General features: G+C 30.6%; 3 non-coding genes across 3 annotated transcripts in view; all 3 read right to left on the bottom strand.

Annotated features, from left to right (window-relative positions):
• Positions 1 to 216, bottom strand: part of LOC138927229 (small subunit ribosomal RNA) — a 1,995-nt gene extending 1,779 nt beyond the window's left edge. The window contains exon 1 of the ribosomal RNA XR_011443756.1: positions 1 to 216. This exon is cut by the window's left edge and continues 1,779 nt beyond it. This is a non-coding gene — a ribosomal RNA (small subunit ribosomal RNA).
• Positions 217 to 7,891: 7,675 nt separating this feature from the next.
• On the bottom strand, positions 7,892 to 11,841 carry LOC138927234 (large subunit ribosomal RNA). Its single transcript, XR_011443761.1, has one exon. It is a non-coding gene; the product is annotated as a large subunit ribosomal RNA (ribosomal RNA).
• Positions 11,842 to 12,161: 320 nt separating this feature from the next.
• LOC138927236 (5.8S ribosomal RNA) lies at positions 12,162 to 12,340 on the bottom strand. Its single transcript, XR_011443763.1, has one exon. It is a non-coding gene; the product is annotated as a 5.8S ribosomal RNA (ribosomal RNA).
• Positions 12,341 to 12,500: the final 160 nt, after the last annotated feature.

The following is a 12,500-nucleotide window of genomic DNA, read 5'->3' as shown; positions in this document are numbered from 1 at the left end:
AGCCTAATAAAAGCACATGTCCCATAAGGTTCATGTTTTAATTGCATGTATTAGCTCTAGAATTACCACAGTTATCCAAGTAACTGTTAACGATCTAAGGAACCATAACTGATATAATGAGCCTTTTGCGGTTTCACTTTTAATGCGTGTGTACTTAGACATGCATGGCTTAATCTTTGAGACAAGCATATAACTACTGGCAGGATCAACCAGAATAATGTTTATATCTTTGATATATTTCATTTTCATATTGATATATAGAAAATAAATATTGCAAATATTTGTATAAATTAAAATATTAACGAATTTGGCCAATTATTATATGGCATTCAATATTCGTTCATTTATTAAAATATATATATATATATATATATTTATAATATATCCCTCGGGTGCCCAACGCATACACCTCAGGGTATATTTTTTTCATGGCTTTTTCTTAAACCCTCGTTTGTGTTAGGGTATTTATATGAGCGGGCGGTCTTTTTATTTATATAAGCCTTCTTTAATATTTTTTTTAATAAAATACAATATTATGCATATATTTAATTCTAAAATATCTTTATATTTTCACATACAACAATTTGTATATATTCACATATATATATTTGCTTAATTTTATAATAAAATTATCGCATATGTATTTTGATAATAAATTTAAAATTTATTTTCTTTGTATATAAAAGTCTAGTTTTATATGATATAAAACTAAGCACTTTTTAATTTTCATATATTTATATATTTTCATATATATAGTTTATTCATATTTATTTATACAATAATAATAATAATAATATTACTACTATTATCATATACGTATATGAAATTAAATTTAATTCCATATACTTACTAGGATATAATAAAAAGAAATTTTTATTTGCCTAGAACCAGAAATTAACGATAATAATTGGAAACTTGTCAAATTATAATTTATAATAAGACGTAGACGCTTCAACGATATTATCTAAGTATACAATATAGTGTATATATAATATATAATATAGTATGTTATATTATATAGATAGGCTTACACCACCTACCATATATACCTTTTTGACCACACTTTCGTCAAGCTGGGTATTTATTTGCCTTCTTTCCCTCACCTAAAAATACTCATCGGTATTTTAGTATATTCATATAATATAAATAATATACTATATTGGTAGGACGACACCACCTACCCTATATACCTTTTTGAACACACTTTCGTCAAGCTGGGTATTTATTTGCCTTTTTACCCTCACCTAAATATACTCATCGGTATATTTCAGTATATTTTAGTATATCCATATGAATATGTATATCCATATCCATATCCATATCCATATCCATATGAAAATAATTTAATATTTCCATATTTATTATAATATAATAAATATTATTATATTATATATTATATGGTAGGCTATCCCCATCACCTACCATATATTTCATATACATATAAATATTTTCATATCCATATATATTTTTTTATATTCATATATTTTCATATATGTTATATGCATATGTATTCATAACCATATGCTCATATATTAATACTGGCGGTCTTCTGTTTAATATAATATTATTTTAATATTATATTGGCAGGCTGAACACCACCTACCCTATATACCTTTTTGAACACGGTTTCGTCAATCCGGTCATTTATTGTATGGGAAGTATGACTTTCCCACACATATTTGGATATCCATACGATTGCATATCCATATGAAAATATTTTTAATATTTTTAATATATTTTTAATATTTCCATATTTAATATAATATAATTAAATTATTATATTATATATTATATGGTAGGCTATCACCATCACCTACCATATATTTCATATACATATAAATATTTTCATATCCATATATATTTTTTTATATTCATATATTTTCATATATGTTATATGCATATGTATTCATAACCATATGCTTATATATTAATACTGGCGGTCTTCTGTTTAATATAATATTATTTTAATATTATATTGGTAGGCCGAACACCACCTACCCTATATACCTTTTTGAACACGGTTTCGTCAATCCGGTCATTTATTGTATGGGAAGTATGACTTTCCCACACATATTTGGATATCCATACGATTGCATATCCATATGAAAATATTTTTAATATTTTTAATATATTTTTAATATTTCCATATTTAATATAATATAATTAAATTATTATATTATATATTATATGGTAGGCTATCACCATCACCTACCATATATTTCATATACATATAAATATTTTCATATCCATATATATTTTTTTATATTCATATATTTTCATATATGTTATATGCATATGTATTCATAACCATATGCTCATATATTAATACTGGCGGTCTTCTGTTTAATATAATATTATTTTAATATTATATTGGTAGGCCGAACACCACCTACCCTATATACCTTTTTGAACACGGTTTCGTCAATCCGGTCATTTATTGTATGGGAAGTATGACTTTCCCACACATATTTGGATATCCATACGATTGCATATCCATATGAAAATATTTTTAATATTTTTAATATATTTTTAATATTTCCATATTTAATATAATATAATTAAATTATTATATTATATATTATATGGTAGGCTATCCTCATCACCTACCATATATTTCATATACATATAAATATTTTCATATCCATATATATTTTTTTATATTCATATATTTTCATATATGTTATATGCATATGTATTCATAACCATATGCTCATATATTAATACTGGCGGTCTTCTGTTTAATATAATATTATTTTAATATTATATTGGCAGGCTGAACACCACCTACCCTATATACCTTTTTGAACACGGTTTCGTCAATCCGGTCATTTATTGTATGGGAAGTATGACTTTCCCACACATATTTGGATATCCATACGATTGCATATCCATATGAAAATATTTTTAATATTTTTAATATATTTTTAATATTTCCATATTTAATATAATATAATTAAATTATTATATTATATATTATATGGTAGGCTAACATCATCACCTACCATATATTCCATATACATATAAATATTTTCATATTCATATATATTTTTTTTTATATATTCATATATTTTCATATATGTTATATGCATATGTATTCATAACCATATGCTTATATATTAATACTGGCGATCTTCTGTTTAATATAATATTATTTTAATATTATATTGGCAGGCTGAACACCACCTACCCTATATACCTTTTTGAACACGGTTTCGTCAATCCGGTCATTTATTGTATGGGAAGTATGACTTTCCCACACATATTTGGATATCCATACGATTGCATATCCATATGAAAATATTTTTAATATTTTTAATATATTTTTAATATTTCCATATTTAATATAATATAATTAAATTATTATATTATATATTATATGGTAGGCTAACATCATCACCTACCATATATTCCATATACATATAAATATTTTCATATTCATATATATTTTTTTTTATATATTCATATATTTTCATATATGTTATATGCATATGTATTCATAACCATATGCTTATATATTAATACTGGCGATCTTCTGTTTAATATAATATTATTTTAATATTATATTGGCAGGCTGAACACCACCTACCCTATATACCTTTTTGAACACGGTTTCGTCAATCCGGTCATTTATTGTATGGGAAGTATGACTTTCCCACACATATTTGGATATCCATACGATTGCATATCCATATGAAAATATTTTTAATATTTTTAATATATTTTTAATATTTCCATATTTAATATAATATAATTAAATTATTATATTATATATTATATGGTAGGCTATCACCATCACCTACCATATATTTCATATACATATAAATATTTTCATATCCATATATATTTTTTTATATTCATATATTTTCATATATGTTATATGCATATGTATTCATAACCATATGCTTATATATTAATACTGGCGGTCTTCTGTTTAATATAATATTATTTTAATATTATATTGGTAGGCCGAACACCACCTACCCTATATACCTTTTTGAACACGGTTTCGTCAATCCGGTCATTTATTGTATGGGAAGTATGACTTTCCCACACATATTTGGATATCCATACGATTGCATATCCATATGAAAATATTTTTAATATTTTTAATATATTTTTAATATTTCCATATTTAATATAATATAATTAAATTATTATATTATATATTATATGGTAGGCTATCACCATCACCTACCATATATTTCATATACATATAAATATTTTCATATCCATATATATTTTTTTATATTCATATATTTTCATATATGTTATATGCATATGTATTCATAACCATATGCTCATATATTAATACTGGCGGTCTTCTGTTTAATATAATATTATTTTAATATTATATTGGTAGGCCGAACACCACCTACCCTATATACCTTTTTGAACACGGTTTCGTCAATCCGGTCATTTATTGTATGGGAAGTATGACTTTCCCACACATATTTGGATATCCATACGATTGCATATCCATATGAAAATATTTTTAATATTTTTAATATATTTTTAATATTTCCATATTTAATATAATATAATTAAATTATTATATTATATATTATATGGTAGGCTATCCTCATCACCTACCATATATTTCATATACATATAAATATTTTCATATCCATATATATTTTTTTATATTCATATATTTTCATATATGTTATATGCATATGTATTCATAACCATATGCTCATATATTAATACTGGCGGTCTTCTGTTTAATATAATATTATTTTAATATTATATTGGCAGGCTGAACACCACCTACCCTATATACCTTTTTGAACACGGTTTCGTCAATCCGGTCATTTATTGTATGGGAAGTATGACTTTCCCACACATATTTGGATATCCATACGATTGCATATCCATATGAAAATATTTTTAATATTTTTAATATATTTTTAATATTTCCATATTTAATATAATATAATTAAATTATTATATTATATATTATATGGTAGGCTAACATCATCACCTACCATATATTCCATATACATATAAATATTTTCATATTCATATATATTTTTTTTTTATATATTCATATATTTTCATATATGTTATATGCATATGTATTCATAACCATATGCTTATATATTAATACTGGCGATCTTCTGTTTAATATAATATTATTTTAATATTATATTGGTAGGCCGAACACCACCTACCCTATATACCTTTTTGAACACGGTTTCGTCAATCCGGTCATTTATCGTATAGGAAGTACGACTTTCCCACACATATTTGGATATCCATACGATTGCATATCCATATGAAAATATTTTTAATATTTTTAATATTCGTGAGTTTTTAAATAGGGACAGAAGGAATCTCTTGAATTGAATCATGCGCGTCACTAATAAGATGACGAGGCATTTGGCTACCTATGCGAAAGTAATTCAACTCCCGCCGTCTTAAGGTTTAAGACTTATAACAATATATGTTTAATATTTTTAATATCCGTGAGGTTTTAAATAGGGACAGAAGGAATCTCTTGAATTGAATCATGCGCGTCACTAATAAGATGACGAGGCATTTGGCTACCTATGCGAAAGTAATTCAACTCCCGCCGTCTTAAGGTTTAAGACTTATAACAATATATGTTTAATATTTTTAATATCCGTGAGGTTTTAAATAGGGACAGAAGGAATCTCTTGAATTGAATCATGCGCGTCACTAATAAGATGACGAGGCATTTGGCTACCTATGCGAAAGTAATTCAACTCCCGCCGTCTTAAGGTTTAAGACTTATAACAATATATGTTTAATATTTTTAATATCCGTGAGGTTTTAAATAGGGACAGAAGGAATCTCTTGAATTGAATCATGCGCGTCACTAATAAGATGACGAGGCATTTGGCTACCTATGCGAAAGTAATTCAACTCCCGCCGTCTTAAGGTTTAAGACTTATAACAATATATGTTTAATATTTTTAATATCCGTGAGGTTTTAAATAGGGACAGAAGGAATCTCTTGAATTGAATCATGCGCGTCACTAATAAGATGACAAGGCATTTGGCTACCTATGCGAAAGTAATTCAACTCCCGCCGTCTTAAGGTTTAAGACTTATAACAATATATGTTTAATATTTTTAATATCCGTGAGGTTTTAAATAGGGACAGAAGGAATCTCTTGAATTGAATCATGCGCGTCACTAATAAGATGACGAGGCATTTGGCTACCTATGCGAAAGTAATTCAACTCCCGCCGTCTTAAGGTTTAAGACTTATAACAATATATGTTTAATATTTTTAATATCCGTGAGGTTTTAAATAGGGACAGAAGGAATCTCTTGAATTGAATCATGCGCGTCACTAATAAGATGACGAGGCATTTGGCTACCTATGCGAAAGTAATTCAACTCCCGCCGTCTTAAGGTTTAAGACTTATAACAATATATGTTTAATATTTTTAATATCCGTGAGGTTTTAAATAGGGACAGAAGGAATCTCTTGAATTGAATCATGCGCGTCACTAATAAGATGACAAGGCATTTGGCTACCTATGCGAAAGTAATTCAACTCCCGCCGTCTTAAAGTTTAAGACTTATAACAATATAAATGAAAAATATTATTTTCATTTTTCACGTCACTAATAAGATGACGAGGCATTTGGCTACCTAAACGAAAGTAATTCATCTTCCGCCGTTATAAGGTTTAAGACTTATAACAATATAAATGAAAAATATTATTTTCATTTTTCACGTCACTAATAAGATGACGAGGCATTTGGCTACCTATGCGAAAGTAATTCAACTCCCGCCGTCTTAAAGTTTAAGACTTATAACAATATAAATGAAAAATATTATTTTCATTTTTCACGTCACTATTAAGATGACGAGGCATTTGGCTACCTAAACGAAAGTAATTCATCTTCCGCCGTTATAAGGTTTAAGACTTATAACAATATAAATGAAAAATATTATTTTCATTTTTCACGTCACTAATAAGATGACGAGGCATTTGGCTACCTATGCGAAAGTAATTCAACTCCCGCCGTCTTAAAGTTTAAGACTTATAACAATATAAATGAAAAATATTATTTTCATTTTTCACGTCACTAATAAGATGACGAGGCATTTGGCTACCTATGCGAAAGTAATTCAACTCCCGCCGTCTTAAGGTTTAAGACTTATAACAATATATGTTTAATATTTTTAATATCCGTGAGGTTTTAAATAGGGACAGAAGGAATCTCTTGAATTGAATCATGCGCGTCACTAATAAGATGACGAGGCATTTGGCTACCTATGCGAAAGTAATTCAACTCCCGCCGTCTTAAGGTTTAAGACTTATAACAATATATGTTTAATATTTTTAATATCCGTGAGGTTTTAAATAGGGACAGAAGGAATCTCTTGAATTGAATCATGCGCGTCACTAATAAGATGACGAGGCATTTGGCTACCTATGCGAAAGTAATTCAACTCCCGCCGTCTTAAAGTTTAAGACTTATAACAATATAAATGAAAAATATTATTTTCATTTTTCACGTCACTAATAAGATGACGAGGCATTTGGCTACCTAAAAGAAAGTAATTCATCTTCCGCCGTTATAAGGTTTAAGACTTATAACAATATAAATGAAAAATATTATTTTCATTTTTCACGTCACTAATAAGATGACGAGGCATTTGGCTACCTAAACGAAAGTAATTCAACTCCCGCCGTCTTAAGGTTTAAGACTTATAACAATATAAATGAAAAATATTATTTTCATTTTTCACGTCACTAATAAGATGACGAAACAGTTAGTAGGCCACAATTAGTAGGGAAACGTGGACAACCCGTGATAAATCCTTATATGCTTTCTTAGATATAGCATATAAAGATTTTTTATACTAAATATACATATTTACACATGCATATTTACATTTTTTTTATATTTCGAATCATCAAGCAAAGGATAAGCTTCAGTGGATCGCAGTATGGCAGCTGCTCAACCACTTACAACACCTTGCCCGTTACAAAAGTCGTTTACAATTGATTCTAGGCTTTGTCATTGTATTAAATAATGTTTTCATATGTAACTAGCATGGCATCAGGTGATCAAAGATCCTCCCAATTTACTATGTTACAAATTACATTGGCATCACATCCATTGTCGTTTAAAATATAAATAATAAACTTTAAATGGTTTAGAAGCCATACAATGCAAATTGCCCCTTATTTATCATTGCAGTCCAGCACGGATACGACCTTAGAGGCGTTCAGGCATAATCCAACGGACGTAGCGTCATACCACTGTTCGCTCGAACAAGTATTGTGCCATTGGTCCGTACCTGCGGTTCCTCTCGTACTACGCAGGAATGCTGTCGCAACAACGTTTTGTCATTAGTAGGGTAAAACTAACCTGTCTCACGACGGTCTAAACCCAGCTCACGTTCCCTTGCATGGGTGAACAATCCAACGCTTGGTGAATTTTGCTTCACAATGATAGGAAGAGCCGACATCGAAGGATCAAAAAGCGACGTCGCTATGAACGCTTGGCCGCCACAAGCCAGTTATCCCTATGGTAACTTTTCTGACACCTCTTGTTAAAAACTCTTTAAACCAAAAGGATCGATAGGCCGAGCTTTTGCTGTCCCTGTGTGTACTGAACACCGAGATCAAGTCAGCATTTGCCCTTTTGCTCTATGTGTGGTTTCTGTCCGCACTGAGCTGGCCTTGGGACACCTCCGTTATTATTTGAGAGATGTACCGCCCCAGTCAAACTCCCTACCTGGCAATGTCCTTGAATTGGATCATACCTGAGTAATTGGAGTTATACCAAATTTTCAAATCGATAATACATGAATGCATCTCTCATTAAAGAATTTGTTTGCGATTATATAACAAACTCGTGATACTTTGATCAAGAAGCTTGCATCAAAACCCAATACCATAAGATATAATAAATATATCCGTATAATGGCTAGGAAATGATACACGTTCCATTTAATCAAGTAAGTAAGGAAACAATAAGAGTAGCGGTATTCTATTGTCGATACCAAACCGAAGTCTAATATCTCCCACTTATTCTACACCTCTTATGTCTCCTTACACTGCCAGATTAGAGTCAAGCTCAAAAGGGTCTTCTTTCCCCGCTAATTATTCCAAGCCCGTTCCCTTGGCTGTGGTTTCGCTAGATAGTAGATAGGGACAGAAGGAATCTCGTTAATCCATTCATGCGCGTCACTAATTAGATGACGAGGCATTTGGCTACCTTAAGAGAGTCATAGTTACTCCCGCCGTTGACCCGCGCTTACTTGAATTTCTTCACTTTGACATTCAGAGCACTGGGCAGAAATCACATTGTGTCAACACCCGCTAGGGCCATCACAATGCTTTGTTTTAATTAGACAGTCGGATTCCCCAAGTCCGTGCCAGTTCTGAATTGATTGTTAATTGATAATCGTTATAATTAATAAGAACTAATTGGTTTGACCCAACTAGTATTCTTAAAAATTTTAGCAAGAAAGTTCCACAATTGGATACGTAACTAAACTATCCGGGGAACAAGTTACAACCATAAATGATTATAACTCTATTTACCCAGAACGAGCACATAAACCATATTATTGTTTCCCAATCAAGCCCGACTATCTCAATCTTCAGAGCCAATCCTTATCCCGAAGTTACGGATCTAATTTGCCGACTTCCCTTACCTACATTATTCTATCGACTAGAGACTCTTCACCTTGGAGACCAGCTGCGGATATTGGTACGGCCTGTTGAGAAGTTTGCGTATCCCCACCATAAATTTTCAAGGTCCGAGGAGAAAATATCGACACAACAGTATATGTCATGCTCTTCTAGCCCATCTACCATATCTCTCTGCGAAAGACTTCCATGGTAGTACGACTATAAAACAGAAAAGAAAACTCTTCCGATATCTCTCGACGGCTTCTTTATGGTCGTTCCTGTTGCCAGGATGAGCACGAGGCCCATATTTAATAACAAACGGATACTCAACAGGTTACGGAATTGGAACCGTATTCCCTTTCGTTCAAAATTATTCAAGTATATAATTTTCACAATAATTGTAATATTTATTTTTACTTGAAAATTTTCGGCTTTCGCCTTGAACTTAGGACCGACTAACTCGTGATCAACCACTGTTCACACGAAACCCTTCTCCACTTCAGTCCTCCAAGGTCTCATTCGATTATTTGCTACTACCACCAAGATCTGTACCAATAGCAGCTCCATGCAGGCTTACGCCAAACACTTCTACGCATACCATTGTACCTTCCTACTCACTAAAGTTTCAAAATTTATATTACAAGTAATATAAATCATCTACTTTAGCGGTAATGTATAGGTATACAACTTAAGCGCCATCCATTTTAAGGGCTAGTTGCTTCGGCAGGTGAGTTGTTACACACTCCTTAGCGGATTTCGACTTCCATGATCACCGTCCTGCTGTTTTAAGCAACCAACGCCTTTCATGGTTTCTGCATGAGTTGTTAATTTGGGCACCGTAACATTACGTTTGGTTCATCCCACAGCGCCAGTTCTGCTTACCAAAAGTGGCCCACTGGGCACATTATATCATAACCTTAAACTTCATATCAAGAAAGTTAAGGTTCTTACCCATTTAAAGTTTGAGAATAGGTTAAGATCGTTTCGACCCTAAGGCCTCTAATCATTCGCTTTACCAGATAAGATTATTTTATATAACATTAAAATGCACCAGCTATCCTGAGGGAAACTTCGGAAGGAACCAGCTACTAGATGGTTCGATTGGTCTTTCGCCCCTATACTCAATTCTGACAATCGATTTGCACGTCAGAACTGTTTCGGTCTTCCATCAGGGTTTCCCCTGACTTCAACCTGATCAAGTATAGTTCACCATCTTTCGGGTCACAGCATATCTGCTCAAGGTACGTTCCAGTTAGAGGCATAAATAATATAAATATTATTATACATAACTATATAGAACGCCCCGGGATTGTGTTAATTAACTATAAAATAGTTAAAAAACTAATCCCATTAATAGTCAAGTTAATTACGCTATTAGGTTTATATCCCAATAACTTGCACATATGTTAGACTCCTTGGTCCGTGTTTCAAGACGGGTCCCGAAGGTATCCTGAATCTTTCGCATTGTTAATCATACAAGTGCATATAATAAACACAAAAATCAATGATAATTATGCCATTATATAATTCCGAAAAATTAACGCACTGTATTCTTATTAATCTATCAACACTTTATCAAATTAATGACATTTATCCTATGTTAAAATGCAAGCATAATAATTTGAATAAACTATAAGTCATATTTTATGATAAATTATATATGTTAATAGATTACAATGTCCTTATATGGAAAAAATGCACACTATTTCTATAATATTATTTAAATATTATAACTTTAATGATGAATTTTCCATAATGGATATTCAGGTTCATCGGGCTTAACCTCTAAGCAGTTTCACGTACTATTTAACTCTCTATTCAGAGTTCTTTTCAACTTTCCCTCACGGTACTTGTTTACTATCGGTCTCATGGTTATATTTAGTTTTAGATGGAGTTTACCACCCACTTAGTGCTGCACTATCAAGCAACACGACTCTTTGGAAACATCATCTAGTAATCATTAACGTTATACGGGCCTGGCACCCTCTATGGGTAAATGGCCTCATTTAAGAAGGACTTAAATCGTTAATTTCTCATACTAGAATATTGACGCTCCATACACTGCATCTCACATTTGCCATATAGACAAAGTGACTTAGTGCTGAACTGATTTCTTTTCGCTCGCCGCTACTAAGAAAATCCTTGTTAGTTTCTTTTCCTCCCCTAATTAATATGCTTAAATTCAGGGGGTAGTCCCATATGAGTTGAGGTTGTATAAAGCAATGTATATATATATATAAACAATATATCTCTATGAAGAACAATATATTTGATATATTTTCAATTTTCGCATCTTTAAATAAGAGACAATTCTAGTTAAAAAAAATTTAATTTTTTTTATGCTAGACATTTCTCAGTATTATTTGAATTGAAAAAAGAAAGAATTGTATATCTTCATTTTTTCTTTTATAAATATTTGAGATAATTGCTTTTATATTTAATATTATGAATATATAAATATATCCAATAATATACCATATGCATATCATTATAAAAATATATAATAATAAGCAACTTTATTAGCATAGTCTTACAACCCTCAACCATATGTAGTCCAAGCAGCACTATAAAATTAATTAAAGTACATAACAGCATGGACTGCGATATGCGTTCAAAATGTCGATGTTCATGTGTCCTGCAGTTCACACGATGACGCACAGTTTGCTGCGTTCTTCATCGACCCATGAGCCGAGTGATCCACCGCTTAGAGTTTTATAAATATATATAAATATACAATTCGTCAATTATGTTTTTATTGAAAGAAATTAAAAATACACCATTTAACTGGCATATATCAATTCCTTCAATAAAGTTATTTTTATACCTAAAATAATTGTTGCGAAATGTCTTAGTTTTATATAATCAATATAAA

This window comes from Drosophila bipectinata, unplaced genomic scaffold (assembly GCF_030179905.1).
Source record: "Drosophila bipectinata strain 14024-0381.07 unplaced genomic scaffold, DbipHiC1v2 scaffold_206, whole genome shotgun sequence".
NCBI classification, from domain to species: domain Eukaryota; kingdom Metazoa; phylum Arthropoda; class Insecta; order Diptera; family Drosophilidae; genus Drosophila; species Drosophila bipectinata.
Note: the sequence above shows the minus strand (reverse complement) of the source record. Positions and strands in the feature narration are given on the sequence as shown.